This window comes from Salmo salar, chromosome 09 (assembly GCF_965601325.2).
Source record: "Salmo salar chromosome 09, fSalSal1, whole genome shotgun sequence".
In the NCBI taxonomy this organism is placed as follows: Eukaryota; Metazoa; Chordata; class Actinopteri; order Salmoniformes; family Salmonidae; genus Salmo; species Salmo salar.
The window spans coordinates 111,230,927-111,258,926 of NC_138299.1; the positions used below are offsets into that span (position 1 = coordinate 111,230,927).

At 45.2% G+C, this 28,000-nt stretch overlaps 1 pseudogene; it reads right to left on the reverse strand.

Annotated features, from left to right (window-relative positions):
* Positions 1-30: 30 nt before the first annotated feature.
* Positions 31-27,996, reverse strand: LOC106612331 (glutamine amidotransferase-like class 1 domain-containing protein 3, mitochondrial; annotated as a pseudogene).
* Between the last annotated feature and the right edge of the window lie 4 nt (positions 27,997-28,000).

Below are 28,000 nucleotides of genomic sequence, written 5' to 3' on the forward strand. Positions count from 1 at the left end.
TTTTGGGAAGCACAGCTAATCAGCATTCTGAATCTCAGACGTGACCTAGGCCAGTTTGAGCAGTTCTGTAACCATGACGCCCACCCGGTCAAACACCTCATGTATTGGAGCGTTACACATGAAGGCAGATGTGACCAGCTTGTTCTTCACATCGATGTGGACCTCCCCCACTTTCTTATTCACGTGTTTACAGCCCAGCTCCTTCATGGAAGTTGCCGTCTTGGCATAGGGCCATCTAGTGACAGGAGGGAGAAGAAAAGCAGCTGGGTTAAAAACATACTGCTTTGTTCTGTTAACCCCTGCGAAAAATCATATCGCCATTAGCATAACACAATTTAATAATTAAAAAAATTATAATAATAATTCAAATTATATCGTTTTATAGATACACCTCTCCTGAATCGAACCACGTTGTCCGATTTCAAAAAGGCTTTACAGCAAAACAAAACATTAGATTATGTTAGAGGAGTATATCGTAAAAGTAGCCACATAGCCATTTTCCGACCAACCACATGCATCACAAATAACCAAAAAACAGCTAAATGCAGCACTAACCTTTGACAATCTTCATCAGATGACACACCTAGGACATCATGTTACACAATACATGCATTCTTTTGTTCGATAAAGTTCATATTTATATATAAAAACAGCATTTTACATCGGTGCGTAACGTTGACTAACTATTTTCCCTCAAATGCATCCGATGAAACAGAGCTACAATTTACTATTCGAAAACATTTTTAACCTGTTAGGGCTAGGGGGCAGTATTGACACGGCTGGATAAAAAACGTACCCGATTTAATCTGGTTACTACTCCTGCCCAGTAACTAGAATATGCATATAATTATTGGCTTTGGATAGAAAACACCCTAAAGTTTCTAAAACTGATTGAATGGTGTCTGTGAGTATAACAGAACTCATATGGCAGGCCAAAACCTGAGAAGATTCCACGCAGGAAGTGGCCTGTCTGACAATTTCTTGCCCTTCTTGATTATCTCTATCCATTACAGAGGATCTCTGCTGTTACGTGACACTTCCTACGGCTCCCATGGGCTCTCAGAAGGCGGCAAAAAGCTGAATCGTGGCTTTGCAGGCTCTGGCTGAAAAAAAGGAGCGCGTTTGGGTAGTGGCTGGTTACAGTACTGTGAGACTCAGGCTCGTGCCCGCGTCGACCGAATGCTTTGTTTTCTTTCCTCTGTTTACCTAAACGCAGATTGACGGTCAGAATATTATAACTTTTTTACGAGAAAAATGGCATAAAAATGGATTTTAAACAGCGGTTGACATGCTTCGAAGTACGGTAATGGAATATTTAGAATTTTTTTGTCACGAATTGTGCCATGCTCGTGACCCTTATTTACACTTCGGATAGTGTCTTGAACGCACGAACAAAACGCCGCTATTTGGATATAACGATGGATTATTTTGGACCAAACCAACATTTGTTATTGAAGTAGCAGTCCTGGGAGTGCATTCTGACGAAGAACATCAAAGGTAATCAAACTTTTGTAATAGTAAATCGGAGTTTGGTCAGGGCTAAACTTGGTGGGTGTCTAAATAGCTAGCCGTGATGGCTGGGCTATGTACTCAGAATATTGCAAAATGTGCTTTCACCGAAAAGCTATTTTAAAATCGGACACCTCGATTGCACAAAGGAGTTCTGTATCTATAATTTTAAAATAATTGTTATGTTTTTTGTGAACGTTTATCGTGAGTAATTTAGTAAATTCACCGGAGGTTTTCGATGGGTATGCTAGTTCTGAACGTCACATGCTAATGTAAAAAGCTGGTTTTTGATATAAATATGAACTTGATTGAACAAAACATGCATGTATTGTATAACATAATGTCCTAGGTGTGTCATCTGATGAAGATCAAAGGTTAGCGCTGCATTTAGCTGTCTTCTGGGTTTTTGTGACATTATATGCTAGCTTGAAAAATGGGTGTCTGATTATTTCTGGCTGGGTACTCTGCTGACATAATCTAATGTTTTGCTTTCGTTGTAAAGCCTTTTTGAAATCGGACAGTGTGGTTAGATTAACGAGAGTCTTGTCTTTAAAATGGTGTAAAATAGTCATATGTTTGAGAAATTGAAGTAATAGCATTTCTAAGGTATTTGAAAATCGCGCCACGGGATTACACTGGCTGTTGCGTAGGTGGGACGATTTCGTCCCGCCTAGCCCAGAGAGGTTAAAATGTAATATTGTCATTCTAAGATTTATAGATGAATATCTCTTGAAAGCACCTGTAATGCCAGATTTAAAAATAACTTTACTGGGTAATCACACTTTGCGATAAAAGGGGATGCGATACTCAGAACAATAGGCTAGTAATAGCAATAGGCTAGCCATCTTGGAACAATCGCATATCACATCTACTCTTGTATACTATTGTCAATAATCCCTTACCTTTGGTTGTCTTCATCAGAAAGCACTTCCAGGGATTCCAGGTCCACAACAAATGTATTTTCGTTCGAAAAAATGACTCCTTTATGTTCCAAGAGCTTGTTCTTGTTAGCGCGTCTGAAGGCTGATCCAAATGCTTCGTCGGCCACGGGACAGCCATTTCGAGAAAATGCATTTTTTTCCCCATTTAGGTTCGTTCAAACATGTCAAACGTTGTATAACATAAATCTTCAGGGCGTTTTTCAACAAGAGAGCCAATAAGATTCGAGGGGGACGATTGCATTGTGTTTCAAAACGTTTCGAAAGGGGAGGGTAACCAGGGGCGCCGGCGTCATAATGGTGATTGCCCTCTCCGTGTGACCACGTTCCACAGCGTCTCATTCATTCAATTTTAACAGTAGAAGGCTCAAACCAATTTGTGAAGACTAGGGACATCTAGTGGAAGCAATAGGAAGTGCTCAATGAACCACAGCTCACGGTGTGATTAATAGGCAACGTGATGAAGTTGAGTTCGCAATTCAGAATTCCACTTCCTGTTTCCATCTGTCTCGGGGTTTTGACTGCCATATGAGTTCTGTTATACTCACAGACACCGTTCAAACAGTTTTAGAAACTTTAGGGTGTTTTCTATCCACTAGTATTAATTATATGCATATCCTAGCTTCTGAGTTTGAGTAGGAGGCCGTTTAAAATGGGCACGAATTTTTTTCTAAAATCGCTTTAGCGCCCCCTATCCTAGGGGAACGCCAAGAGGTTAAAACAGAGACATATCAGCACACTCTCTCTCTCTCTCTCTCTCTCTCTCTCTCTCTCTCTCTCTCTCTCTCTCACACACACACAAATACGTTGCCCTGTTCACACACACCTGTGACATTGTAACCCACCTCTCACACTCCTTGTCCTGTCCCACGGTGATCTCACACCCCGGCAGGGCCTTAGCAGCTAGGACAGGGGAGATGCAGCACATTACCTGCAGCGTGGAACCACTTAATCAGCTTCTCTACTTGGGGTTGAACTGTTTAAAGGAGTGGTGACATTGTAACAGAGATAGAGAATAAAGGAGTGGTGATATAGTGTCACGCTCGTCATACGAACTGGAAGCATACTCGGACCAACGTGCAGCATGATCTGGGTTCCACATATTTCATTTAAGTGAAACGCACAAAACAATAAAGAATAATTGATACGTGAAGCTCAAGCAGTGCTCACAGGCAAGTACACAGAAACAAGATCCCACAAAACACTGTGGGGAAATGGCTGCCTAAATATGATCCCCAATCAGAGACAACGATAAACAGCTGCCTCTGACTGGGAACCATACCAGGTCAACATAGGAACAGAGGTTCCGGACTGGAATGTACGCCGCACCCGGACTGGGCACCGGAACCGAGAAAGGCTCCGGCCATGGAGCTGAGTTGGCCGCCATGCCTGGACTGGGCATCGGCGCAGAGGAAGGCTCCGGCCTTGGAGCGGGAATGGACGCCGTGCCTGGACTAGGCACCGGCGCAGAGAAAGGCTCTGGCCTTGGAGCTGGACTAGACGCCGTGCCTGGACTAGGCACCGGCGCAGAGAAAGGCTCTGGCCTTGGAGCTGGACTAGACGCCGTGCCTGGACTGGGCACCGGCGCAGAGGAGGGCTCTGGCCTGTGGACCGTCATAGGAGGTTCCGGACTGTGGGCCGTCGTAGGAGGTTCCGGACTGTGAGCCGTCGTAGGAGGTTCCGGACTGTGAACCGTCGCCGGAAGCTCTGGACTGTGAACCGTCGCCGGAAGCTCTGGACTGCGGACCGAACTGTCGCCGGAAGCTCTGGACTGGGGACCGTCGCCGGAGGCTCTGGACTGGGGACCGTCGCCGAACTGGGGAGGCGCACTGGAGGCCTGATGCGTGGGGCCGGCACAGGTTGCACCGAACTGGTGACACGCACTTCAGGGCGAGTGCGAGGAGCAGGCACAGGACGTACCGGACTGGGGAGGCACACTGGAGGCCTGATGCGTGGGGCCGGTAAAGGTTGCACCAGACTGGTGACACGCTCTTCAGGGCGAGTGCGAGGAGCAGGCACAGGACGTTCCGGACTGTGGAGGTGTACTGGAGGTCTTGTGCGTAGAGCCGGCATAAATTGTCCCGGACAGATGACACACTCCGCACGGCCAGTGCGGTGAGCTGGCACAGAATGTACTGGGCTGTGGAGGCGCACTGGAGACCTGGTGTGTAGAACTGGCACAAATTGTACCGGAACGGTGACACACACCTCAGGGCGAGTGCGTGGAGGAGACACAGGACGTACTGGACTGGGGAGGCGCACTGGAGGCCAGATGCATGAAACCGGTGCAGATGACACTGGACTGGTGTCACGCTCCTCAGTACGCCTACGCTGCAGCACTCTCATTGCCACCACCTCTCGCCGGAATCTTTCATCGAGTTCCTCCTTCGACTTCCTGAAAAAAAACAATTCTGGGCTGTCTTTTGGGCTTTCCTTGTGGCCGCAAACCCCGGCGTCATCGCTGTCCTCCCTTCTCTCCCTGCGTCTGCTTCCACAGAAGGCTTTCATGTCCTGACAAGATTTCCTCCCAAGTCCAGGATATTTTCTCCTCGATCTCCTCCCTAGCCCAGGATGCCATCTCCTCCTGGGCACGCTGCTTGGTCCTGGTGTGGTGGGATCTTCTGTCACGCTCGTCGTACGAACTGGATGCATACTCGGACCAACGTGCAGCATGATCTGGGTTCCACATATTTCATTTAATTAAGTGAAACGCACAAAACAATAAAGAATAAACAATATGTGACGCTCAAGCAGTGCTCACAGGCAACTACACAGAAACAAGATCCCACAAAACACAGTGGGGAAATGGCTGCCTAAATATGATCCCCAATCAGAGACAACGATTAACAGCTGCCTCTGATTGGGAACCATACCAGGTCCACATAGAAACAGAACAACCTAGATACCCACCCTAGTCACAACCCGACCTAACCAACATAGAGAAAAAACAGGCTCTCTATGGTCAGGGCGTGACATATAGTAACAGATATAGAATAAAGGAGTGGTGATATATTAGAGAGATAGAGAATAAAGGAGTGTTGATGTAGTAACAGAGATAGAGAATAAAGGAGTGGTGATATAGTAACAGAGATAGAGTATAAAGTAGTGGTGACATAGTAACAGAGATAGAGAATAAAGGAGTGGTGATATAATGTCATATTGATAACAGATAAAGACAGGAGTGTGTTAGTCAGTTCCAGCATCATATAATCAATGTGCTGGTTCTAGATGAAGGAGTAATGCTCACCTGGGATAACGAGGGCGTCGAAGGCGGTGACCTCTAGCTTGGCAAGGTCAGACACATCGCCGCGGGCGATACGAGCACTCTCCTCCAGGACGTTGCGTTTCTCAGCAATGGGTTTCCCCTCACAGTGGTTCACTACATGCATTTGGTCCACGTTGGGGGCAAACATCTGGACCTGGGAGAGGGAAGCGGAAAGGAAGGGGAGGAGAAGAGAGGAGAGGGGAGAGGAGGGGGAGGAGGGGGGAGGAGAGGAAGTGAGAGGAGTGGGGAGGAGGGGGAGGAGGTGGGAGGGGAGGAGGGAGAGACTATTATCTTCTCTTATCCCCAGCCCTAACCCTAATGTAGACTAACCCTACCTTATCCCCAGCCCTAACCCTAATGTAGACTAACCCTACCTTATCCCCAGCCCTAACCCTAATGTAGACTAACCCTACCTTAGCTCCAGCCCTAACCCTAATGTGGACTACCCTACCTTATCCCCAGCCCTAACCCTAACGTAGACTAACCCTACCTTAGCCCCAGCCCTAACCTTAATGTAGACTGGATAGGCAGATAATATAATAACCGTAGTCTGGTAGCCTACCTACTGTTTATTACCCATAATAACCCTACTCTGGTAGCCTACCTGCTGTTTATTACTCATAATAACCCTACTCTAGTAGCCTACCTACTGTTTATTACTCATAATAACCCTACTCTGGTAGGCTACCTACTGTTTATTACCCATAATAACCCTACTCTGGTAGACTACCTACTGTATATTACCCATAATAACCCTACTCTGGTAGACTACCTACTGTTTATTACCCATAATAACCCTACTCTGGTATTCTACCTGCTTTTAATTACTCATAATAACCCTATTCTGGTAGACTACCAACTGGTCAATTAACCTGTTGAGGACAGACGTTCCGCTAGCGGAACCCCGTTCCGTCTGCGGAACCCCTAGCCAACAGCCAATGGCATCGCACGGCGAGAAATACAAAACCAACTAAAATACCACAATTCAATTTTCTCAAACAATGAACTATTTTACACCATTTTAAAGATAAGACTCTCGTTAATCTAACCACATTGTCCGATTTCAAAAAGGCTTTACAGCGAAAGCAAAACATTAGATTATGTTAGGAGAGTACATAGACACAAATAATCATACAGCCATTTTCAAAGCAAGCATATATGTCACATAAACCCAAACCACAGCTAAATGCAGCACTAACCTTTGATGATCTTCATCAGATGACACTCCTAGGACATTATGTTATACAATACATGCATGTTTTGTTCAATAACGATCATATTTATATCAAAAACCAGCTTTTTACATTAGCATGTGATGTTCAGAACTAGCATACCCATCGAAAACTTCCGGTGAATTTACTAAATTACTCATGATAAACGTTGACAAAATACATAACAATTATTTTATGAATTATAGATACAGAACTCCTTTATGCAATCGCGGTGTCAGATTTTAAAATAGCTTTTCTGCGAAAGCATTTTGAAATATTCTGATTACATAGCTCGGCCATCACGGCTAGCTATTTTGTCACCCACCATGTTTGGGGCTCACTAAACTCAGAATTACTATTAGAAAAATTGGATTACCTTTGCTGTTCTTCGTCAGAATGCACTCCCAGGACTTCTACTTGTCACACTCTTCGTCGTCTGATAATGAGAAATCACTGTCGAACAAATACGCAGCGGGTTGCGTGCTCAACATCATATTTATTAAATACGTTGAACACGAAAAAAACAAGAAATGCAGAAAACACGACAGGAGACAGTTTTGCAGGCTATGACAACTAGCAGTGCAAAAATCAACTACCCACAAAACCCCAGGTGAAAACAAGCTCCTAATATATGACTCTCAATCAGGAACAACGAAGTACAGCTGTTCCTGATCGAGAGCCACACAGACAAAGAAATACACAAACCAGAAAACCCCTAGACAACCAAAAACCAGAACATACACCCAAACCCCGGAACACATAAATATAACACCCCTTTAACCTACACATAACCCCCGGACCACATAGAACAAATACCCTCTGCCACGTCCTGACCAAACTACAATTACAAATAATCCCTAATACTGGTCAGGACGTGACACTACTTCAACAACAAATGTTGTTTTGGTTCCAAATAATCCCTAGTTATATTCAAATAGCTCCGTTTTGTTCGTGCGTTCAGGTCACTATCTGAAGGGTGACGCGCGAGCACATTTCGTGACAAAAAAAATCAAAATATTCCATTACCGTACTTAGAATCATGTCAAACGCTGTTTAAAATAAATGTTTATGCTATTTTTCTCGTAAAATAGCGATAATATTCCAACTGTTGTATTCATTCAAAGGCTGAAAGAAAAAAATGGAGTAGTCTCGTGACCGCACATCTCCAGTCTCACTGTCCCCAGGCTGACCACTTACAAATTCTGCTGCTGTTCTTTGCCCAGAGACAGCAGACACCCCATTCCACTTTCTGGCGGCTTTAGAGAGCCAATGGAAGCCTTAGAAAATGTCACGTTACAGCACAGATGCTGTATTTTCGATAGAGATGCAACGGAAGGACAACAAATTGTCAGACAGGGCACTTCCTGTATGGAATCTTCTCAGGTTTTGGCCTGCCATATGAGTTCTGTTATACTCACAGACACCATTCAAACAGTTTTAGAAACTTTAGAGTGTTTTCTATCCAAATCTACTAATAATATGCATATTCTAGTTTCTGGGCAGGAGTAGTAACCAGATTAAATCGGGTACGTTTTTTATCCGGCAGTGAAAATACTGCCCCCTAGCCATAACAGGTTAACAACTTGACGAAGAATTCTAACAAGGCACCCCGACCCCCGACCTCATGTATTTCCGTCTTTTCCTCACGCCAATGATGGGGATTTGGGTCTGGCCCATCGTCTCTCCAGCTAAATCAACTTACTGTTCTACTCAGCCCTTATGTTCCTTCACTACCTCCGAGCGAGAGGAGTGAGAGAGGGGTGAGAGGGGAGTGACAGAGGGGTGAAAGAGGGGTGAAAGGAGTGAGAGAGGGGTGAGAGAGGATTGAGAGGAGGGAGAGAGGACTGAGAGAGGGGTGAAAGAGGGGTGACAGAGGGGTGAAAGGACTGAGAGAGGACTGAAAGAGGCGTGAGAGGAGTGATAGAGGGGTAAGAGAGGGGTGAGAGAGGAATGAGAGGACTGAGAGAGGACTGAAAGAGGGGTGAGAGAGGAGTGGGAGGGGAGTGAGAGAGAGGTGAGAGAGGGGTGAGACAGGGGTGAGAGGGGTGAGAGAGGAGTGAGAGGGGCGAGAGAGGAGCGAGAGAGGGGTGAGAGAGGGCCGAGAGAGGGGTGAGAGAGGGGTGAGAGAGGGGGGAGAGAGGGGTGATAGAGGCTCATTGGATGGTATTGTCATGTAAAACCTACATAACCCTTTTTTTATGAGCATTCTTGATGCTCCAGATAGAGGAATGAGAGCGCCACATTTACCGGCACCACTCTGTGTCACTCTCTGTCACTCTCTGTCACTCTCTGTCACTCTTCATCATTCTTGATGCTCCAGACAGAGGAAGTAGAGCTTGTCCTTCTAGGAAGATTCACAGTGTCATTGTGAAATGGTTGACAATGTCACCATTGTGAACACTAGTGAGGTGTGTATGAGAATGTGTTTGAGCAACTTCTGAGTAAAAACAATCAGATGATAAAGAGGAATGAGGAAGAGAAGAGAAGAGAAAACACTAATGTGAATATTCAGACAACACAACAATGTCCTCCTCTACGTTGTTCTCAGGCTCCTCCTGATGAGGTTCACCTGAAGGAAGCAAAAATAAACTAAATGTCACCTGTCAATATTAGATGCCTCAGTTTTGACTCACACCAGGTAGCTTCACAGCAGAATGTCCTGAATCACCCCACATTGAGTTCTGTCATGAAGTTATGAGAGGTAGGCTAACTTCCTTGACCCCTCTCCAAGAGAAACACACAGCATTACATCACAATGTCCTAAATCACAACGTTGATGTCAAAGTGCATTACGCCATGCATAGCTGCCCTCACGGAATGACATGTAGAACAACTTGTTTGACCCCTCTCAAAGATAGACTAAAACACTATAAAGGTGTCTTCTGTTAGCCCTGGTTGGACATTTCCCAGATCAACCTCTAACCCTCTCCTGGGTACCTTCACAACCGTTTCCTTACTGCTTTTATCTTATCTTGTTTATATCTTTCTCATTAACCTAAAACATGTTGATAAGTAGGCTAATTTGGATGTGAGGAATTTTGGTACCTGCAAAGAGTGATGACTGCACAGTACAGTATGTTTCACTGGTAGGAAGTAATCTACAGATGAGACAATGGAGCTGTTGTTCACCCAACACCTGTTCTCTCTCACCAGAGACATTGTTTAGTTAGTGTTTAATTAACAGGTTCTTTCTTCTGGGGTTAGTTTATTCTGGTGTGTCACCTCGATGCTTTTTGACAGATCTCTGTCTTCCTTCAGGTGGATCTCATCTGGAGATGCCTCAGTCTTGACTCACACCACGTAGTTTCACACTAGAATTTCCTGAATTAAGCCACAATGAGTTCTGTATTACTCTTCCTGGGGTCAGGCATAATTAAGGCAGTTATACAATTTTAAAAACATTACAATACATTCACAACAGACTTCACAGCACACTGGGGGTGTGCCCTCAGGCCTATACTCCACGACCACATATCTACAATGCAAAATGCATGTGTGCGTGCCTCCTCCGCTTTGAGCCATGAGAGATTGACACGCATATCATTATTGTTAGCTCTCCGTGTACTTTCAAGGGCCAGCCGTGCTGTCCTGTTCTGAGACAACTGCAATTTTCCCAAGTCCCTCTTTGTGGCACCTGGCCAAACTACTGAACAGTATTCCAGGTGCGACAAAAACAGGGCCTGTAGGACCTGCCTTGTTGATAGTGTTGTTAAGAAGGCAGAGCTGCACTTTATTATGGACAGACTTCTCCCCATCTTAGCTACTGTTGCATCAATATGTTTTGACCATGACAGTTTACAATCCAGGGTTACTCCAAGCAGTTTAGTCACCTCAACTTGCTCAATTTAAACATTATTCATTACGAGATGTAGTTGAGGTTTAGGGTTTAGTGAATGATTTATCCCAAATACAATGCTTTTAGTTTTGGAAATATTTAGGACTAACTTTTCCATATTACCCATTCCGAAACAAACTGCAGCTCTTTATTAAGTGTTGCAGTCATTTCAGTGGCTGTAGTAGCTGACGTGTATAGTGTTGAGTCATCCTCATACATAGACACACTGGCTTTACTCAAATCCAGTAGCATGTCGTTAGTAAAGATTGAGAAAAGCAAGGGGCCTAAACAGCTACCCTGGGGAATTCCTGATTCTACCTGGATTATGTTTGAGAGGCTTCCATTAAAGAACACCGTCTGTGTTCTGTTAGACAGGTAACTCTTTATCCACAACATAGCAGGGGGTGTAAAGCCATAACACATATGTTTTTTTTTCCAGCAGCAGACTATGATCCATACTGTCAAAAGCTGCACTGAAGTCTAACAAGACAGCCCCCACAATCATTTGATCATCAATTTCTCTCAGCCAATCATCAGGCATTTGTGTGAGTGCAGTGCTTGTTGAGTGTCCTTCTCTATAATATGCTGAAAGTTTAAGCGTCTTGATCATCAATATTTGCGCTGATATCGCCTTGTTGGTGTTGTTCCTACGACATCATAATTAATGTTGCTCCAGGACCATCATTGCAACTGACCAGTAGTTAGTTGGTTATGAATAATGACATCACAACAGTCTAATCTTAACTTCTATGGGTGAGCGTCCCACCCTAGTCAACAGCCAGTGGAATGGCGTGGCGCGAAATACAAATACCTCAAAAATGCTATAACTTCAATTTCTCAAACATATGACTATTTTACACCATTTTAACCTGTTGGGGATAGGGGGCAGTATTTGCACGGCTGGATAAAAAACGTACCCGATTTAATCTGGTTACTACTCCTGCCCAGTAACTAGAATATGCATATAATTGTTTGATTTGGTTAGAAAACACCATTCAAACAGTTTTAGAAACTTTAGGGTGTTTTCTATCCAAATCAAACAATTATACCAAAACAGGGGATCTCTGGCATAACGTGACATTTTCTAACGCTCCCATAGTCTCTCAGAAGGCGCCAGAACGATGAATGGTGGCTTTGCAGGCCATGGCTGAAAAACATTAGCGCATTTGGATAGTGGTTGATCTGAGGACAATGAGACTGGAGGCGCGTGCACGAGCCGACACCATGTTTACTTTCTCTCTCTTTGAACGAAAACAACGACTCACGGTCGGAATATTATCGCTTTTTTACGAGAAAAATAGCATAAAAATTGATTTTAAACAGCGGTTGACATGCTTCGAAGCACGGTAATGGAATATTTAGAATTTTTTTGTAACGAAACGCGTCGGGCGCGTCACCCTTCTTTACCCTTCGGATAGTGTCTTGAACGCACGAACAAAACGCCGCTATTTGGATATAACTATGGATTATTTGGAACCAAACCAACATTTGTTATTGAAGTAGAAGTCCTGGGAGTGCATTCTGACGAAGAACAGCAAAGGTAATCAAACTTTTCTAATAGTAAATCGGAGTTTGGTGAGTACCACACTTGGTGGGTGTCAAAATAGCTAGCCGGAGCCGGAGCCAATAAAGGAGTCAAGCGTTGAGTTCGACACGAGATTCCGGGAAATGGTACTGGCAGAAAGAGCACTGAGGAGCGGGTGTGCAGAGGGGCAAGAAATGCATTACGGGGTGATGCGCACTATCTCGCCCATCCGCACACACAGTCCGGTGCGGTCGGTACGGGCTCCGCTGCGTTGCCATGCGAGAGTTGGCCGGCAGCCAGGAAGAAGTGCGCCGGCTCAACGCATCTGGCCTCCAGTGCGTCTCCTTGGCCCAGTTTATCCTGCGCCTGCTCTACGCACGGCAGCCTTCATTCCCCAGCACAGCCCAGTACGCCCTGTGCCAGTGCTCCGCCCGTGCCGGGCTACAGTGACCATCCAGCCAGGACAGGGTGTGCCAGCCCTGAGCCCCAGACCTCCGGTGCGCCTCCACGGCCCAGTGTGCCCCATGCCTGCTATGCGCACCCAGTCTCCTGTAAGTCTCCCCAGTCCGGGGAGACCGGTCCCACCTCCACGCAGGAGGCCTCCAGTGACGCTCCTCAGCCCGGAGCCTCCAGTGACGCCCCTCAGCCCGGAGCCTCCAGCGATGCCCCTCAGCCCGGAGCCTCCAGCGATGCCCCTCAGCCCGGAGCCTCCAGGGACACCCCTCAGCACAGAGCCTCCAGCGACGCCCCTCAGCCCGGAGCCTCTAGCGATGCCCCTCAACCCGGGGCCTCCAGCGATGCCTCTCAGCCCGGTGCCTCCAGCGACGCCCCTCAGTCCGGAGCCTCCAGCGACGCCCCTCAGCCCGGGGCCTCCAGCAACACTCCTCAGCCCGGGGCCTCCAGCGACACTCCTCAGCCCGGGGCCTCCAGCGACACCCTTCAGCCCGGGGCCTCCAGCAATACGCCTCTCAGCCCGGGGCCTCCAGCGACGGCTCTCAGCCCGGGGCCTCCAGCGACGCCCCTCAGCCCGGTGCCTCCAGCTACGCCTCTCAGCCCGGCACACCTAGCGACGGTCTGCAGCCCAGAGTCTTCAGCGACGGTCTGCAGCCCAGAGTCTTCAGCGACGGTCTGCAGCCCGGAGCCGCCAGCGGTGGTCGGCAGCGCAGAACGGGAGCTATGCCCGGAGCCAGAGCCACCTCCATAGCTGGAGGATTGGCGGAAGGGCTTGGGGTGTAGCACAGGAACCATCGTAGATGGTGGCCACCCTCCCTTCCCTCCCTTTAGGTTTGGGGTTGATTTTGTGGTTTTTTTGTTTAGGGTGCAGTCGGGGTCTGCACCTTTGGGGGGAGTACTGTCACGTCCTGACGAGTGAAAGGGTCATTTTGCCATAGTAGAATGGTCAGAGCATGGCAGGGGGGTTGTTTTGTGTGTTTTGGGGTTGGTTTGTTTCTAGGGGAATTTGTTCTAGTTTTCTGTTTCTATGTTTCATTTTCCATGTGTGGCCGGGTATGGTTTCCAATCAGAGGCAGGTGTTTTTCGTTGTCTCTGATTGGAAGCCATACTTAGGCAGCCTGTTTCCTTTTGGGTTTTGTGGGTGGTTGTTTTCTGTTTAGGATACCTGACAGAACTGTTTGGCTTTCGTTTTCTTTGTGAAGTGCTTTTTCATAAAAAACAATAAAAGATGAGCACTCAACACGCTGCGCCTTGGTCTGTTCAATACGACGCCTGTGACAACAACAGTCTTATTGTTTGGGGTTCTAGTCAAGATGCTAAAAACCGCTGCTAGAATCCTTACTAGAACAAAAACACTGTTCATATTACTCCAGTGCTAGCCTCTCTACACTGGCTTCCTGTTAAGGGTAGGACTGATTTCAAGGTTTTACTGCTAACCTACAAAGCATTACATGGGCTTGCTCCTACCTATCTTTCCAATTTGGTCCTGCCGTACATACCTACATGTACGCTACGGTCACAAGACGCAGGCCTCCTTACTGTCCCTGGATTTTCTAAGCAAACAGCTGGAGGCAGGGCTTTCTCCTATTGAGGTCCATTTTTATGGAATGGTCTGCCTATCCATGTGAGAGACGCAGACTCGATTTTGACCTTTAAGTCTTTATTGAAGACTAATCTCTTCAGTGGGTCCTATGATTGAGTGTAGTCTGGCCCAGGGGTGTGAAGGTGAATGGAAAGGCACTGAAGCGATGAACCACCCTTGCTGTCTCTGCCTGGCCGGTTCCCCTCTCCCCAGTGGGATTCTCTGCCTCTAACCCTATTACGGGGGCTGAGTCACTGGCTTACTAGAGATCTTCCTGGCCTATACTCGGCCTTGTCTCAGGGTAGTAAGTTGGTGGTTGAAGATATCCCTCTAATGGTTAGGGGCTGTGCTTTGGCAAAGTGGGTGGGGTTATATCCTGCCTGGTTGGCCCTGTCCGGGAGTATAGTCGGACGGGTCCACAGTGTCTCCCGACCCCTCCTGTCTCAGCCTCAAGTAATTATTCTGCAATAGTTTATGTGTCGGGGGGCTAGGGTCAGTCTGTTATATCTGGAGTATTTCTCCAGTCTTATCCGGTGTCCTGTGTGAATTTAAGTAAGCTCCCTCAAATTCTCTCTCTCTCTTTCTCCTTCTCTTTCTCTCTTTCTCCTTCTCTTTCTCTTTCTCTTGCTCTTTCTCGATCTGTCTCTTTCTCTGTTTGTCTCTTTCTCTTCTCTCAGAGGACCTGAGCCGTAGGGCCATGCCTCAGGACAACCTGGCCTGATGACTCCTTGCTGTCCCCAGTCCACCTGGTCGTGCTGCTGCTCCAGTTTCAACTGTTCTGCCTGTGGCTAAGGAACCCTAACCTGTTCACCCGTTTGTTTTTGACTCTCTCTCTCTACCGCACCTGCTGTCTCTAACTCTGAATGATCGGCTATTAAAAGCCAACTGACATTTACTCCTGAGGTGCTGACCTGTTGCACCCTCTACAACCACTGTGATTATTATTATTTGACCCTGCTGGTCATCTATGAACGTTTGAACATCTTGGCCATGTACTGTTATAATCTCCACCCGGCACAGCCAGAAGGCCACCCCTCAGAGCCTGGGTCCTCTCTAGGTTTCTTCCTAGGTTCCTGCCATTCTAGGGAGTTTTCCTAGCCACCGTGCTTCTATACCTGCATTGCTTGCTGTTTGGGGTTTTAGGCTGGATTTCTGTCTAGCACTTTGTGACAACGGCTGATGTAAAAAGGGCATTATAAATACATTTCATATAAATTTGATTGACTAATTCGTCCCACCTACGTAACAGCCACTTGAAGCCTGTGGCGCGATTTTCAAAACCTTAAAAATCCTATTACTTCAATTTCTCAAACATATGACTATTTTACAGCTATTTAAAGACAAGACTCTCGTTAATCTAACCACACTGTCCGATTTCAAAAAGGCTTTACAACGAAAGCAAAACATTAGATTATGTCAGCAGAGTACCAAGCCAGAAATAATCAGACACCCATTTTTCAAGCTAGCATATAATGTCACAAAAACCCAGAAGACAGCTAAATGCAGCACTCACCTTTGATGATCTTCATCAGATGACAACCCTAGGACATTATGTTATACAATACATGCATGTTTTGTTCAATCAAGTTCATATTTATATCAAAAACCAGCTTTTTACATTAGCATGTGACGTTCAGAACTAGCATACCCCCCGCAAACTTCCGGGGCATTCGCTAACATTTTACTAAATTACTCACGATAAACGTTCACAAAAAGCATAACAATTATTTTAAGAATTATAGATACAGACCTCCTCTATGCACTCGATATGTCCGATTTTAAAATAGCTTTTTGGTGAAAGCACATTTTGCAATATTCTAAGTACATAGCCCAGGCATCACGGGCTAGCTATTTAGACACCCGGCAAGTTTAGCACTCACCATAATCAGATTTACTATTATAAAAGTTTGATTACCTTTTGTTGTCTTCGTCAGAATGCACTCCCAGGACTGCTACTTCAATAACAAATGTTGGTTTGGTCCAAAATAATCCATCGTTATATCCGAATAGCGGCGTTTTGTTCGTGCGTTCCAGACACTATCCGAAATGGTAAAGAAGGGTCGTGCGCATGGCGCAATTCGTGACAAAAAAATTCTAAATATTCCATTACCGTACTTCGAAGCATGTCAACCGCTGTTTAAAATCAATTTTTACGCCATTTTTCTCGTAGAAAAGCGATAATATTCCGACAGGGAATCTCCTTTTCGGCAAACAGAGGAAAAAATCACAAAGGCGGGGGCGGTCGGGTCACGCGCCTAAGCCCAGAGTCCCTTGATCGGCCACTTGAGAAAGGCGATAATGTGTTTCAGCCTGGGGCTGGGATGACGACATTCAGGTTTTTCCCGGGCTCTGAGCGCCTATGGACGACGTAGGAAGTGTCACGTTAGAGCAGAGATCCTTAGTAAAAGATAGAGATGGAAAAGAAGTTCAAGAAATGGTCAGACAGGCCACTTCCTGTAAAGGAATCTCTCAGGTTTTGACCTGCCATTTGAGTTCTGTTATACTCACAGACACCATTCAAACAGTTTTAGAAACTTTAGGGTGTTTTCTATCCATATGTAATAAGTATATGCATATTCTAGTTACTGGGTAGGAGTGGTAACCAGATTAAATCGGGTATGTTTTTTATCCAGCCGTGTCAATACTGCCCCCTAGCCCTAACAGGTTAAGATGAGATAGTCCTCTAAGTATGGCTTTTCATGTGTATTTCAGATAATACAATCAAGCAGGGAGAGAGAGTTGGAGACAATGACAGACAGAGAGAGAGAAGACAGGCAGGCGAAGATGAAGGTGCAGGAGAGGGAAGGGGGAGCTTGGACCTCGCCCAAATCAGCCAAATGTGAATGTCATACCTAATCAATCCCTATCAAATAGGACACTCTACTAGGATACCCTACTTTCAGGATTAATGGTTTAAATATTATACTTGGCTCCATTACAGCCCCTCCTTAAAGGGGGTCCTCTGTTTCTATTGTACTTTGCAACACAAAAGTCTAAGCTTGCATCATCCATGAGTCAAACAAGGATGAAATAAGTGGACATGTGGCACGTGCACTAGGAGAAACTGGACAGACTGGACCTTGAAGGAATATGCCAGTCTTTTATCGGTGTCAACCATAAGCGCAAAAAGGCCTTTGGATCCTTTGCTTGAAGAATGGCAAGTCAAAACACATGTCATTGCCTGGAGAGGAGATGAGAGGATAGGAGAGGAGAGCAGAGGAAAGGAGAAGAGATGACTGGAGAGGAGAAGAGAATATAGGACGAGAGGAGAGAAGGAGAGAGGGCTGGAGAGGAGAAGAGAATATACGATTTCAAAAAGGCTTTACAGCGAAAACAAAACATTAGATTATGTCAGGAGAGTACCCTCCCAAAAATAATCACACAGCCATTTTCCAAGCAAGCATATATGTCACAAAAACCAAAACCACAGCTAAATGCAGCACTAACCTTTGATGATCTTCATCAGATGACACTCCTAGGACATTATGTTATACAATACATGCATGTTTTGTTCAATCAAGTTCATATTTATATCAAAAACCAGCTTTTTACATTAGCATATGGTGCTCAGAACTAGCATACCCACCAAAAACTTCCGGTGAATTTACTAAATTACTCACGATAAACGTTGACAAAAAACATAACAATTATTTTAAGAATTATAGATACAGAACTCCTTTATGCAATCGCGGTGTCCGATTTTAAAATAGCTTTTCGGTGAAAGCACATTTTGCAATATTCTGAGTACATAGCCCGGCCATCACGGCTAGCTATTTTGACACCCACCAAGTTTGGCACTCACCAAACTCAGATTTACTATAAGAAAAATTGGATTACCTTTGCTGTTCTTCATCAGAATGCACTCCCAGGACTTCTACTTCAACAACAAATGTTGTTTTGGTTCGAAATAATCCATAGTTATATTCAAATAGCTCCATTTTGTTCGTGCGTTCAGGTAACTATCCGAAGGGTGACGCACCGGCGCATTTCGTGACAAAAAATTACAAAATATTCCATTACCGTACTTCGAAGCATGTCAAACGCTGTTTAAAATACATTTTTATGCGATTTTTCTCATAAAATAGCGATAATATTCCAACCGGGAGACGTTCTACCCATTCAAACAGTGAAAGAAAAAAATGGACTAGTGCGCCAGTGTCATTGTCCTCAGAAGGACCACTCACAAAAACTCCTGCTGTTTTTCGCCCAGAGACTGGAGAGCTATCATTCCACTTTCTGGCGCCTTCCTAGAGCCAATGGAAGCCTTAGAAATTGTCACGTTACAGCAGAGATGCTGTATTTTTTATAGAGAGGCTACAGAAGGCCAAGAAATGGTCAGACAGGGCACTTCCTGTAAGGAATCTTCTCAGGTTTTGGCCAGCCATATGAGTTCTGTTATACTCACAGACACCATTGAAACAGTTTTAGAAACTTTAGAGTGGTTTCTATCCAAATCTACTAATCATATGCATATTCTAGTTTCTGGGCAGGAGTAGTAACCAGATTAAATCGAGTACGTTTTTTATCCGGCCGTGAAAATACTCCCCCCTATCCCTAACAGGTTTTAACTACCTGGTACCCCACCTACATTATATTACCTCCACTACCTGGTACCCCTACCTACATTATATTACATACAAGTACCTGGTACCCCTACCTACATTATATTACCTCAACTATCTGTTACCCCTACCTACATTATATTACCTCAGCTACCTGGTAACCCCACCTACATTACATTACCTCAACTACCTGGTACCCCTGCCTACATTATATTACCTACAACTACCTGGTACCCCTACCTACGTTATATTACCTACAACTACCTGGTACCCCTACCTACATTATATTACTTCAACTACCTGGTACCCCTACCTACATTACATTACCTACACTACCTGGTACCCCTACCTACATTATATTACCTACAACTACCTGGTATGCCTATCTACATTATATTTTCTCAACTACCTGGTACCCCTACCTACATTACATTACCTACACTACCTGGTACCCCTACCTACATTACATTACCTACACTACCTGGTACCCCTACCTACATTATATTACCTCCACTACCTGGTACCCCTACCTACATTATATTACCTACAACTACCTGGTACCCCTACCTACATTATATTACCTCAACTACCTACATTATATGTTACTACCTGGTACTCCTGCAGATTGACTAGGTACTGGTACTCCTTGTATATAGCCATGTTACTACCTGGTACCCCTGCATATTGACTGGGTTCTGGTACTCCTTGTATATAGCCATGTTACTACCTGGTACCCCTGCATACTGACTAGGTACTGGTACTCTTTGTAGCCTCATTATTGTTTACATTGTCTTACTATTTCCTTTTTAATTTAGCAAATATTTGTCTTACTTTGTAACTGCACTGTTGGTTAAGGGCTCGTAAATAAGCATTTCACGGTAAAGTCTACACCTGTTGTATTTGGCACATGTGGAAAATAACATTTGATTTGATGATCTGAAATATTGGTTTCAGAGCAGAACAAAAGTGGAGAAATAAGTATATTTAATTTGAGATTTATTCTGAAAGTATAACTTCACTATATACATGGATCTATTACAGTAAATTGCCAAAGCAAAAAATACTTTTCAATTTTGCATGTATGCAATTGGCCTTTGTCAAGCTCCCATATTAAACAATATATAAATTCCCAGTTATACAGTACTTCACAATAATTTATTATTAATTTATACCCAGCAGCATCGTACATTCACATACATCATCCTTCATAAATCCCTCATTTAGAGTACTACATCATCTTCATAAATCCCTCATTTAGAGTACTACATCATCCTTCATAAATCCCTAATTTAGAGTACTACATCATTGTCGTGTCTTTGGCTATGCCAGATTAAGTGATATTTCATGCTAACCTATAAAATTCTTTCTCTGTAATTAATATTACCTGATTAAGCTAATCATGTAAATGTAATTAACTAGAAAGTCGGGGCACCACGGAAGAACGTTTATAGAGCCGTTATCTTCCGAATAAACTCTTAAAATACTTAGTAATATTTTACATCGATAGCAGTCAATATTAACCCTTATCTTATTTTCAGTCTCATAATGAAAGTTGTAAATTATTGGTTATCTTCACGAACCCTGGCTAACAAGTTGAATCAGCAATACAAAATTGGGTTTAATTATTTATTTACTAAATACCTAACTAATCACACAGAATTACAAATACACAGAATACAAATGATGTCATACAGAAAACGTTCCTGGTGGACGGAACCTGTATGAAAGCTGGTTACACAAAGGAAAGGGGGTTGGGCTTGAATGAAAGAGCGGGAAGACTTAGGAACAAAGAAACAGCAGCTATGCTATCGTAAATACAGTATCTTATGCATTCTAAATTACCGCCCATTTGGAAAAGGAAAATGCAATAAATATTTACTCTGAGCTGCGCTTCGGTAGATTGGTCGTAGATGCTGGCCGGGTTGGCCAACAGATCTTCCTGTCCTCGGAAGAATGTCTCTGGTGGTACATTTGATACATGGTGGTATCTTCGTCTGTTCGTTGTTAGACTGGATCCGTCGTCCGTCCTTTCCTAGCCCACGTCTACAGCGGCCGCTGCTAACTCAACGGCTAGGAAGTATCACTTCTGTAGTGAATAAGCTCAAAGTTCATACCATTCGCCACCAAAGCTCACGCCGAGGTTGGCTTAGTTCTGTACTTGACGTGTGTCCTTCTAACGTAGAGGCTGCAGACCTCACGTACTGGAACATGTGTTTATCTTTTCGTCAAAGGCTTATATAGTGGAGAGGGGGAAGGATGTGTTTCATCGTTTATAACCCCTGTCTCTTCACAGGGGTGGGCCACTGATCAAGCAGGGCACTTTCCTTATGAAAACCCAATTCTCTCATTTGGAAGCTAAAATGACATTTAATCTCCTAACAAACAATTTCAATATCAAACATTTCAATTGCATAACAATTCCATGTGACTCTGATAACTAGAGGGTGTATACTTTCCCAGGTACAGTTTATGTCGTCCTGTCATCAGTTATAATGTCTCAGATGACAACCGAACTGACATCCATACTCATTAAGTTCCAAAGCATATTTCCAACTGGTTTTATTACCAAAATATGGTTCCTTTCACCATTTGTTTGATGTTCCCAGACTCTCTATATTTAACAGGAAAGCAGTCATTCAGGACCGCAGTCCTTCAGTAGGGTCAGAAAGAGAGGGGAAGGGATAAAGGTATTTATGGGGGGGTCATAAACCTTACCCACAGGCCAACATCATGACATCCTCCTTCATAAATCCCTCATTTAGAGTACTACATTATCCTTCATAAATCCCTCATTTAGAGTACTACATCATCCTTCATAAATCCCACATTTAGAGTACTACATCATCCTTCATAAATCCCTCGTTTAGAGTACTACATCTTCCTTCATAAATCCCTCATTTAGAGTACTACATCATCCTTCATAAATCCCTCATTTGGAGTACTACATCATCCTTCATAAATCCCTAATTTGGAGTACTACATCATCCTTCATAAATCCCTCATTTAGAGTACTACATCATCCTTCATAAATCCCTCATTTAGAGTACTACATCATCCTTCATAAATCCCTCATTTAGAGTACTACATCATCCTTCATAAATCCCTCATTTAGAGTACTATATCATCCTTCATAAATCCCTAATTTAGAGTACTACATCATAGAGTATAATTTCTGTTACCACTTCATTTTACATAATCAAATCATACAGAACAAAACAAAACATACTTATGTTCCTAAAATCAAATCTAAAATGCACATATTTACATATGATTACATCTACAACATACATACAGAATAAATATGTAACAACTGTTCCTCAACATGTTTGAGAGACATATTGGATGGTGGCCTGAGGTGGGTGGGTCCAGTATCTGATCTGAGTGTCATCATTGGTCAACAGAGGATGGAGGGAGAGAATGGGGAGAGGGGAGCTGGATGGAAGAGAGGATAGAGGAGGGATGGAGGGAGGGGTCCTCCTCACAACATACTGGTCTTCACCCTCTCAAAGATCTGTCAGACCTTCACCGCCGGGACGCAGCCTTCCCTCACAATACTAATCGTACCTGGAGGAGGAGGAGGAAACACAATATTGACTGAGTGATCATTGATACACAGTGAATCATAGGGTGGGACTAGGGTTGTAATGTCCCGGTATCTTTCCCAGGTTTTCCAGAAATCCTGGTCAGAGGATTCTTTGAAATCCAGGAATCTTTCAACCTGGATTTCTGGAAAGCCTGGGAATTTGGGGAAAGTTTCCAGAGTGTTCCATCCCTAGACAGGACAACACAACCTAAGTTGTTAGTAATTAGTTATTGTAGTGTGCTTCTGTTCTGTAACATCATACCTTCATCTATCTTGAGGCAGTTCACCACAGTTGAGGCTACAACCTCGTTGGAATCCCCGTCACACAGAACCCCCTGGATCTTATGGCCCAGCCGACTAGGATACACATAGAGACAGACAGTGTCAGAGTAGGTTCAGGTTCAGGTTAGGTTTAGACTGGCCCAGCCAACTAGGATACACATAGAGACAGACAGTGTCAGAGTAGGTTCAAGTTCAGGTTTGGTTTAGGTTAGGTTTAGACTGTCCCAACTGACTAGAACACAGACAGATACAGATCAACACAGATACATCAGTATAAATGGATGTTTACACAACAGGATAGATCTGTTCAGATACTGGTCTTATGGGTTACAGGAAGGAAACCAGTCTGACAGGAAAGGAAAGTGTCATGTTCAGGGTAGGTTAAGGTTCAAAAACTGATAATAATAATAATAATAATCTAATAGTTGAGGAATCCTCAGTGAATTTCACAAAAATAAAAATAGTGAAACATTTAAAAGTGATCCTTTCTAGATAAAACTAATATAAATATATTCAGTTCTCCAAATCATTGATTGAAACACTCTGTTTTGCAGTGAAGGTCTACAGTAGCCTCAACAGCACTCTGTAGGGTAGTACCATGGTGTAGCCGGAGGACAGCTAGTTTCTGTCCTCCTCTTGGTACATTGACTTTAATACAAAACCTAGGAGGCTCATGGTTCTCACCCCCTTCCATAGACTTACACGGTAATTATGACAATTTCCATAGGATGTCCTCCAACCTATCTGTCTATCCGACACTGAAACTCTTCCAAATGAAGGTAACCTTTTGGTTTTATAAATGTATTGCCATCGGGACCCGCCGGTGTAACTGCTAAACTGCTTGCTGTACAGTGTACTGCATGATGGTGTAAGGGCTGTCTTCAGGAATGGACCAAAATGCAGCGGAGTTAGTATTCATCTTTCAATTTAATTAGAAAGAACACTATAACAAACAAAACAAGGAAACTGACAGCCAACAGTCCTGTCAGGTGCAAACACACTAAACAAGAAACAATTACCCACAAACCCCAGTGACAAACAACTCCTACATATGTGACTCCCAATCAGGAACAACGATTCCCAGCTGTTCCTGATCAGGAGTCACAAGACACACACCAGACTGCCACGTCCTGACCCCCAAACTACTACACCAGCTCCATCTGCTGGTCAGGACATGACAGTACCCCCCCCCCCTCAAGGTGCAGACCCCGGAATGCACCTAACCACAACAACAAAAAACCAACAACAAACAAAATCCCCAACAAAACCCTAAAACAGTAACCCTAAACAATAAGGGAGGGAAGGGAGGGTGGCTGCCGTCAACGACGGCACTGTGCTACACCCTCCCTCCCCAACCCACCTATCCTGGAGGCGGCTCAGGCTCTGGCCGTTCCAGGCAGTCGGGACAGTCTGCAGCTCGGTACCGTCGGGGCAGTCTGGGCAGTCTGGGCAGTCTGGCAGCTCGGGACAGTCTGGGCAGTCTGGCAGCTCGGGACAGTCTGGGCAGTCTGGCAGCTCGGGACAGTCTGGGCAGTCTGGCAGCTCGGGGCAGTCTGGGCAGTCCGGCAGCTCGGGGCAGTCTGGGCAGTCCGGCAGCTCGGGGCAGTCTGGGCAGTCCGGCAGCTCGGGGCAGTCTGGGCAGTCCGGCAGCTCGGGGCAGTCTGGGCAGTCCGGCAGCTCGGGGCAGTCTGGGCAGTCCGGCAGCTCGGGGCAGTCTGGGCAGTCCGGCAGCCGGGGCAGTCTGGCCACTCCAGCAGCTCGGGGCAGTCTGGCCACTCCGGCAGCTCGGGGCAGTCTGGCCACTCCGGCAGCTCGGGGCAGTCTGGCCACTCCGGCAGTTCAGCGCAGTCTGGCCACTCCGGCAGTTCAACGCAGTCTGGCCACTCCGGCAGTTCAGCGCAGTCTGACCTCTCTGGCGACTGTTGACTGGCGGGCAGCTCTGACGACTGTTGACTGGCGGGCAGCTCTGACGACTGTTGACTGGCGGGCAGCTCTGACGACTGTTGACTGGCGGGCAGCTCTGACGACTGTTGACTGGCGGGCAGCTCTGACGACGACTGTTGACTGGCGGGCAGCTCTGATGACGACTGTTGACTGGCGAGGCTGGGTTGACACACTAGACTCCTGGTGCGTGGTGCTGGTACTGGGCGTACCAGATTGCGAACACGCACCTCCATGCTAGTGCGGGGAGCTGGCCTGGGGCTCCATTCTTGCCCCGCAAAACTCCCCTTGTGTCCCCCCCCAAAAAATGATTGGGGCTGCCTCTCGAATTTTCTAAACTCTTCCATCGCCCTGAAAACAGTCCTCCTTAATTCGGCCCATGTCCATCCTTCCTCCTCGTTCCTCTGCTGCTTGGTCCTTAGTTGGTGGGTGATTCTGTAAGGGCTGTCTTCAGGAATGGACCAAAATGCAGCGGAGTTAGTATTCATCTTTCAATTTAATTAGAAAGAACACTATAACAAACAAAACAAGGAAACTGACAGCCAACAGTCCTGTCAGGTGCAAACACACTAAACAAGAAACAATTACCCACAAACCCCAGTGACAAACAACTCCTACATATGTGACTCCCAATCAGGAACAACGATTCCCAGCTGTTCCTGATCAGGAGTCACAAGACACACACCAGACTGCCACGTCCTGACCCCCAAACTACTACACCAGCTCCATCTGCTGGTCAGGACGTGACAGATGGTAGTAGGTTTTCTAACGCGTTAGTTCTAGTAGCTATGTTGATTGACTATGACGTTAGCTAATATGGTGATAACGATTTAGGCTGCGTGTAGCGGTTAGCGGTTATGGTATGAAGGTTTGACTTGGAGAGGTTTTCTCACCTGGTCACAGAATAGCGAGTAGATACGAGAAGGAATTGTACAACGAGCAAAGAGATCCTGCTGTTTGAACGTGACTGCTATGAAAGTGAACTGTGGTGTTGATCAGGGCTGTATTAATTCCGCTGATTCTGTAAAAACGTTTCTTAATAAAAGGAAGTAAACAGAACAAAACGGGGATAAACATACATGAATTTTCCAACAGAAACGAATGTTTGCAACGAGAGTTTAAAAGACTCCAGCCACCCTAGTCATAGACTGTTCTCTCTGCTATCGCACGGCAAGCGGTAGCGGAGCACCAAGTCTATGTCCAAAAGACCTCTTTACAGCTTCTACCCCCAAACCATGAGACTCCTGAACAGCTAATCAAATGGCTACCCAGACTATTTGCATTGCCCTCCCTTTTAGACTGCTGGTACGCTCTGTTTTTTATCTATGCATATTCACTTTAACTCTACCAACATGTACGTATTACCTCAATTACCTCAACAAACCGGTGCCCCCGCACATTCTGTACTGGTACCGGTATCCCCGGGAATATAGCCTCCACATTGACTCTGTACTGGTACCCCCTGTATATAGCCTCCACATTGACTCTGTACCGGTACCCCCTGTATATAGCCTCTACATTGACTCTGAACCGGTACCCCCTGTATATAGCCTCCACATTGACTCTGTACCTGTACACCCTGTATATAGCCTCCACATTGACTCTGTACCGGTACCCCCTGTATATAGCCTCCACATTGACTCTGTACCGGTACCCCCTGTATATAGCCTCCACATTGACTCTGTACCGGTACCCCCTGTATATAGCCTCCACATTGACTCTGTACCGGTACCCCCTGTATATAGCCTTCACACTGACTCTGTACCGGTACCCCCTGTATATAGACTCCACACTGACTCTGTACCGGTACCCCTCTGAATATAGACTCCACTCTGACTCTGTACCGGCACCCCCTGTATATAGCCTCCACATTGTACCGTAACACCCTGGATATAGCCTCCACATTGACTCTGTACCGGTACCCCCTGTATATAGCCTCCACATTGACTCTGTACTGGTACCCCCTGTATATAGCCTCCACATTGACTCTGTACCGGTACCCCCTGTACATAGCCTCCACATTGACTCTGTACCGGTACCCCCTGTATATAGCCTCCACATTGACTCTGTACCGGTACCCCCTGTATATAGCCTCGCTATTGTTATTTTACTGCTACTCTTGGATTATTTGTTACTTCTATTTTTGTTTTTTTACTTATTTTTTTTTCTCCTTGTTCTTAAAACTGCATTGTTGGTTAAGGGCTTGTAAGTAAGCATTTCACTGTAAGGTCCACACCTGTTGGCGCATTTGAGAAATAACATTTGATTTGATTTGATTTTGTTCGGACGAGTGATTCCACCCTCGATCAGCTAGATGCTGGCAGGAGTGTGAATGGCGGTATTGAATGTGTCACTGTCTGTCACCTTGATTACACGACCTGTGCACCTACGTTGTAAAGGTTCATTCGTAGGCTAGGTTGTAGCAACCTCATGATGGGTAGATGGAAAATTAGACTATCATGTAGTAGCCTAAACCTATCACTGTTACATTGAACTGGGTGAATGGAATAATGAATTCCAGTCATTCAATATGCTGTAATAGAATTAAGGCCAAGCTCTTAGAAGAATAATCGTCCTCACTAATGTTAAACGGCACCTACCACCACTGGAATCTAATCATCATAACCCTACAGCCAGCAGGACACAAGGAAGAGGACTGATTAACACAGATACGTTAGTAGAACTGGATATTTACACAGCAGGCTGACTGATATAAAACCAGTCTGACAGGAAAGATCAGACCAGTTTACAATACAACCAGCAATCCACGAAAGAAAAATACTTCAATACTGACATCACGATCAGCATGAAGGCAGCCTAGCTGTTCAAACTATCTGGTGAAGGCAGCCTAGCTGTTCAAACTATCTGATGAAGGCAGCATAGCACACCAACAGGCTTAAGTACAGGTGACTACAGGCAAGTACATGTGAGTTCAGTAGGGCAGAGGTGAGTACAGTAGGGCAGAAGTGAGTACTGGTGAGTACATTTTACATGTGTGTCATTTAGCAGACACTCTTATCCAGAGTGACTTACAATGCATACATTTCATAATTTTTTTTCTCCGTACTGGTCCCCCGTGGGAATCGAACCCACAGCCCTGGCGTTGCAAACACCATGCTCTACCAACTGAGCCACACGGGACCGGTGGGTACAGGTGGGTACAGGTGAGTGTTATGATAGGCCGTTACCTGATGACCATGTCGTGGTGCGTGCTGTCGGGTTCTCCACTGGGATTGGCTGAGGTGATGGCAAGCGGTCCGGTGATGTCAGACAGGTGTCCGGTAACGGTGTGGTCAGGGACTCGGATCATGATG